This window comes from Triticum dicoccoides, chromosome 1A (assembly GCF_002162155.2).
Source record: "Triticum dicoccoides isolate Atlit2015 ecotype Zavitan chromosome 1A, WEW_v2.0, whole genome shotgun sequence".
Classification (NCBI taxonomy): Eukaryota; Viridiplantae; Streptophyta; class Magnoliopsida; order Poales; family Poaceae; genus Triticum; species Triticum dicoccoides.
Window position 1 is genome coordinate 490,936,271 of NC_041380.1, and position 6,862 is coordinate 490,943,132.

Genomic DNA, 6,862 nt, shown 5'->3' on the forward strand with positions numbered 1-6,862 from the left:
CCGCCCCCGTCATTGCCGTATCGCCCCCGCCGCCGCCCTCGATCGTACACACACACACACACAAGCACGTACATGCACGCGCGCGCGCACACACACATATTTTTTTACTTATTTTCTGTTTCTGTTTTTTAGATTAATGCATGTCAAATTGTTAATGTTTCACTTATATGTGAACATATGTTAGATATTAATGTCATATGTTAGATGAATTAGATATAAATTATATGTTAGATATATATTTAATTTAGTTATATGAGATTTGATTATCTAATTAACATTTACTATATAGAACTAGCTACCTTATTTTTAATAAGAAAATTAATAAAACTAGTTTAGTTGAATTAGTTGAATTAATTAGTTGAACTAGTTAGTTGAATTAGTTGAGCTACTTTATTTACATATATTTTTCGTAAGTGCTTAGTTGAATTAGTTGAGTTAATTAGTTGAACTAGTTGAATTAACAGAACTAGTTGAATTAGTTGAATTAATAGAACTAATAAGTGTTTAATGTTTCACCTATGAACATAGAAATGTCGTCTGACGACGAATACGATTTCATTATGTGCGAATATTGCGAAGACCAGCGCGGCCTATGCGGCAGAAATTTTCTAATTGATGATAGGCGCTTCAACATCAAGCTGGATGAGAACTTCGAAGTGGATACAATAAGTCAGAACGACAAGTCTTTTTTCATAATTAAACATGACTTATGCTTTATTTGCTTCAAATTTTAATTTTAATTTTTTCACTATTTTACTAGCGTATCCCCTGCCATGCAAGAAATTTTTGTCTTGCATAAGATAGGTTTCAGTCCTAACAAAATTATGGAGGTAAAAAAAGTTTACTTGAAGACCGAGCATGGTTATACCTTCAACGTCAAATTATACAATGCAGACACATACACCTATTTTGAATGCAAAACTTGGCAAGCACTATGCAAGGCTTATGTATTTGAGCCTGATATGGTTATCGCCTTTGATATTCGTCCGGAAGATGATATTGAAGGTAATAGAGACATCTGTGTCGATGTGCAGACGCCTCCAGTTCTACCATTATGTGAGTTTCTCAACCATATTTATGTCTTCGATATTGTTTATTCAAAAAGAGTTGACAAGTAATTTATATTGACAGCTTATTTCCAATCAAGCAAACATGTCCGGCGCTTGGTAGACAGGACCATCCACTGTCCCGGGGCTGAACTAAACTGCGAGGAGACAAGTCATTATGTTTCATGGCTTGACGATCTTGATGCTGTCAAGACAAAAAAAATTCGTGCACTTAGAAATGTTAGTACTCAAAACGTGCGACCAATAGTGTTCGTACTGAACTACAGTCACATATATTTAGAAAAGATGGTAAGATTTCTACTATTTCTCCTGAGTGCATCTTTTGCATACATTATTTTTTAAGCTAAACTTCATTGCTAAGTATGTTACTATATGATGTTCTTTAACAGGGACTCCCGATGAATGTTGTGCCTGATTGGATCGAGACTAAAGGTACCATGAATATTGTTAGCTTACGGCCAAGATATCCTACAATGCACTTTAGTGCATTCAGGATTTCTAATAGAGATGAATGCTTAATAGTAAAACACTGGAGCAAAATTGTGAACAATCGCAGAGAAGTACTAGGGATAGTAATCAGAAGCGCAACCCACGATTAGGAGACAGGTTCATCTGCATGCTCGAATATGATGAATCAGGAAAGCTATACATGTTCTATGTTATTTTACATAAGAGAGAGCAGCATGAGTGATTAGCTAGTTCATGCTCTTAGTACTTATCCTCTCATGTCCGTATTCTTCGTCCTGAACTTAATCTCAAAGAGTGATTTGCTTTTGTGGTGTTATGAACGCTTATAATATCATTACCATGTTGAACTCGATGATATCTTTACTTCTAGTACAAGTGAATGTTTCTTCTTTAAGCTAGTGTTGATGGTCATTAGATAGCGGTAATGACTATATGATGATTAAGTAGTGGTAATGAGACGACTATTATATGATGATTTTTAGCTAGCTATGAAAATTGTTGTTGGTGATGATATATATGATGCAAGAATTTTTATATTAATATGATGATGATGATAATGAGTTATTATATCATTTATGAAAGAAACCGCAAATTAGTTTCAACTAGATGGATTCTAGCTAAGTGATCAAGTATATGCCATATCCATATTACCTCGATCACTTAATTAGGTGATCAAGTATATATAATATGGATATGGCATATACTTGATGACTTAGCTAGGATCCACATGCATCCAGTCAAACTAATCTGTGATACTTTCACCTAATGATTTAACAACTCATTATAATGTAAAACAATCACTAAATTAAATTGAAAACATAAAATTAAAGTAAAAATAAAAATAAAACCAAAACACACCCAAACATTTAGTACCGGCTGGTGTTACCAACCGGTACTAATGTCCTACGCGCCCCCGGAGCTGCCTCGTGCCACGTGGTTGCCCTTTAGCACCGGTTCGTGCTGAACCGGTACTAAAGGGGGGGGGCTTTAGTGCCCACACTTTAGTGCCGGTTACTGAACCGGCACTAAAGGGCCTTACGAACCGGTGCTATTGCCCGATTCTGCACTAGTGTGTCTTGCCATTTACCAATTTGTTGCACTGGTAAGAAACAAGATATCAGCTTCTATAGTTAAAATGATAATAAAGTGATAACGGCAAAATGTATACATAGAGATCACTAGAATCAAAAATGTTTCAAGGCATTATAAAATACATGAGCACAACTTACTGGTCCAAGAAATTTCATGGCTTACTAGCATCTGATTAAACCTTGATATTTTAGGTGGATAGACAAAATTATATTGTACGAAATATGTAAAAAGGCAATTGCATCAGCAAAGTTTATTTTTAATGTATCGACACTGAAGGGACCAATGGTGACAACAACATTAGTAGAATATTGCATGCATTGACAACAGAACTATTACTAATGCAAGGAAACATATTTAACAGTATAGTAAGGTAAATTTGTTTTCCTGAGCGCTGCAACAACACGATCTTAAGAGCTAGGCAAGGTGTTTATTTAAAAATAAGCTAACAAAGGACCTCAACACTTGTTATGATGGCATGATCTGAACCAGGAGAAGAAGAAAAATATAACCAAGATGTCAAGAGTTAGCTGTTCAAGAGTTATGATGGCATGATTTTAACAATGTGGAAGATTTGGTTGCTTCCCAATGTCAGCGGGTTTGAGAATAGAGGCTGAATTGCCAAGAACTGGTGGATTCCATTCTCCATGAGCCTAGCCTTTGGAAGGAGGCAAGGCCAAGGTGTGATCCTGTTGCGGCACGCAAGTTCTCCTAATGTTGCCGCCGTTTTGATCCACTGTAGGCACCGTTGTTTACTTATTTGGTGGGTTTTTGTTAGCTAGGCCATAGGTTTTCTGCTAGATTTTCGTTTTGCTAGATTTGGCCTTTCAGCCTTTGCTTGTACTTTGCGTCATCTTGACGTTCTCTCTAATACAAAATGACACCTCATGGTTGGCTGCCCCTTCCCGCGCACAATCTGGTATGAGATCCTCCCCTGGCGCCGCTCAACTGCCGCCGTGCCCAACCCGGCGACGCCTTTCCCGGATTGGTGCGACCTCCCTCGACACTGTACCTTCTGCTCTTCACCAAGGTACCACATCCCTCATGCTTCCCACGACCTGGTCGATTTGGAAACACTAGAATAATTGCTTCTTAGACTCGTTGCAACCCTCCATCTCCTGCCTAGTGCATGACATTAAGGACGACACACGCCTATGGGCCAAGGCCGGCACCAAAGGGATCAACATAGTTATTCCAGAGAGTTAGCATTTGAGCTTCTGGGCTGAACACCGCAACATCTTCTGCTCGAGCATCTGTGGACGTGCCCTTGTGTGTACGCGGTCCGCGATGCTCACTCCCCCTGTACTTCTCCTAAACTCCTTCTATCAATGAAATGATATGCAAGCCTTTTGCGTATTCACAAAAAAAGAGTACAAAATGACACACATTTGAGCTTAACAAGTAGAAACATACTCCCTCCGTCTCACGCAAAAGGCTTGCGTATCATTTCATTGATAGAAGGTTGAAAAATGATCTTATATTACGGGATGGAGGGAGTATGTTAATAGAGGATGAGAAAAATAGCTAATGACTTTTCTTTAGCAGAACACAAGAACAATTAAAGTTTACCATGTACATTCACCTATCCAATATGCGAAACTTAAGGCAGAAACGTATGCACTTATAAACTTACATGTGCATTATGGTCCAATAAAATCTTCATAATGTCATCATGCCCTTTAGTAGCAGCGCAATGAAGTGGTGTCCCACAAAAATCTTCCTAGTCGATATAAGCTACCGGGTCGATATAGGCTCCGTGAGCAATCGGTTGTTTTAACAGTTTCACAAGCTCCTGAAAAAAGATGCACAAACTTGCTGGATAAGAGAATAGGTATTTCTGCTATATTCTCATTCTGAAAGAAAATGAACTCACGGATTTATTACAGCAGAGAATAGGTATTTCTTGGGACAAGATTTCTCTTCTGAAAAGTAACGACTTGTTCAGTGGACAATCAAATGCAATACGTCCTGTGGCTAGAGGTTTATATTTGTTACCATACGAAATAAAGAAAAATAGATCATAGCATAGTACAACACTAAGCCACACCATAGTACAACTTAGAAATTGAAAAGCCATGAAGAAACATTGCAGCGCACAAATGCAAAACAGAGGCATATGTATTCATAGAAATAGACCTGATACTGTGGCTTGGTGTAAAGGGGAGAGCCCATTGCTGTTGAATATGTTTGGATTGGCACCATGATCAAGAAGATATTTGGCAATACCCGCACGATAACAAACTACCGCAAGAAACAGAGGTGTTCTGCCTGTCAAGAACATAGTAATTTAGCTCGTATTGATGCAAAAGCCTTTCTTGATTTAGGAACGAAATAAGATGCTTCTCTTAAAGAGTAACTGTTCGCCCACATAAAAAGACACGGAAGTGTCATAATAGTGCATTATCTTTTCTGAGAGCATTAAATGTAGAAACAGCTACTCAAGAGTATACCCATGGTTCTTTATATTATATACTCCCTCCTTCCATCTATATAGGGGCTAATGCGTTTTTCAAGGCTAATTTTGATCAAATATTTTTTTTTGATCCGGGCCATAACCCCTTTCCATTAAAGATATAACGGAAATACAAAGTTCACCACACAAGACCCAACAAAACGAACTACAACATAAGGAGACTAGAAAGGGGTAAGGCGAGATCAATGCATCACTGGGAAACCCGCTACAAGCACCCGTCATCGAGCAGCTCATCGCGGGGCGAAAACCCAGTGACACCTATCATCACGCAAAACCACTAGACCTAACAGAATCAGGCAAACTCCAGCAGGAGCTAAAACAGTCTCACAGAGTCCACATCACCATGCCCTTGGGGCAAAAGCACTCGCGCAGGAGTAGAGCTTAATAATATATGACATGCAACTTACACAAAGCACATCGTTAAATTCGTGTGTGAAAGGAGCTTTCAATGATATAATTTTTACATTGTGCATGTCATGTACTATTAATCTTGTCAATAGTCAAAGGCGGTATTCAAAAACGTATTAGGCCCTATATAGATGGACGGAGGGAGTACAATAGAAAAGGGAACGAGTTATAACAAAACACGATAGAAAAGGGAACAATTTATATGCATCTGTTTGAAACGTAATTAATTCAACCATGAAAAGATCCTCGATGGGACCGACTTATAGAATATATCAGCCATGCATATGTTGGATTTTGTTTGCGCTGATGCATATGTAGCATATTACCTGAGGTATCAAGAGCATGGTCTATTTCCATACGAAGGTATATGGTCAACTTTTTTTCTTTCTAAAACAGGCATGGCACAGAAATATCTTAGCTAGCATTAAGGAGACAAACTGGTGGGTAGCAAATATGCAGAGCAACATAGATGTTATATGATCATTGCTTCGTGAGTGAGCAATAGCTATTTCCTTAACACTACCAGGCATAAGCTTAGGAAACCCAATCGACCAAAAAGATCATATAAACAACAATTATTTGGAGGACAACCAACTTTGTTCAGCATCGGCCCGCCGCTTGAAATATTCTGTTCAGCATCGGCCCGCCGACTGCGGAACGAGAAGCAGCGTTAGCGTTTGGGGCTGGGGTTCGCACTTAGCAACGAGATATTGGGGTTGGGGCCAAGGATGAAATGTGAAGGAGACGCTTACCGATGGAGCGAGCGGGTGTGAGCGGCGGCTCCATGGCGTTGATGGAGAGTAGGAGATGGTAGGGCTTTTCGTGAAGGAGGAGCGGAGAGGGTAAGTTTTGCTTTTTAAAAGGAGGGGAGCCGAGAAGGCAACGACGAAGACGAAGTGATCCGCGCGAACGGAGAATGTGGGCGGAGTCCACTCCCCGGCATTGAATTGTACTACCTCCGTCCATTGGTCCTTTAGTATTGTGTGACAAACTTTGACTATAAATTTAATTAAAAAATAATAATGTATGTCATCAAAAATTATATCCATGGATTCGTATTTAAACATAGTTTTCAGTTATATTATTTTTGGTTACATGCATTAACAAAGTTAGTTAAATGTAAGGTCAAAATTTGACACAAAATGTGAAAGGGACCGATAAACCATGATGGAGGTGCGGCTATGCCAACATCGACTCCCGAGACATATGCTCTCCAAATTAGAAAAATGTTTAAAAATAAATATTCAAATATGTCAGGCTGGTTATAGTGGCGAATTACTAGTCTATGTTACTACCTAGTTGGGAGTAGAATAATATATGTGTGATGTCATACAACACTTCATTTATTAGGTTGTAG

At 38.8% G+C, this 6,862-nt stretch overlaps 1 pseudogene; it reads right to left on the minus strand.

Annotated features, from left to right (window-relative positions):
- The window catches only part of LOC119353944, a 50,805-nt pseudogene extending 46,009 nt beyond the window's left edge, over positions 1-4,796 (minus strand).
- Positions 4,797-6,862: the final 2,066 nt, after the last annotated feature.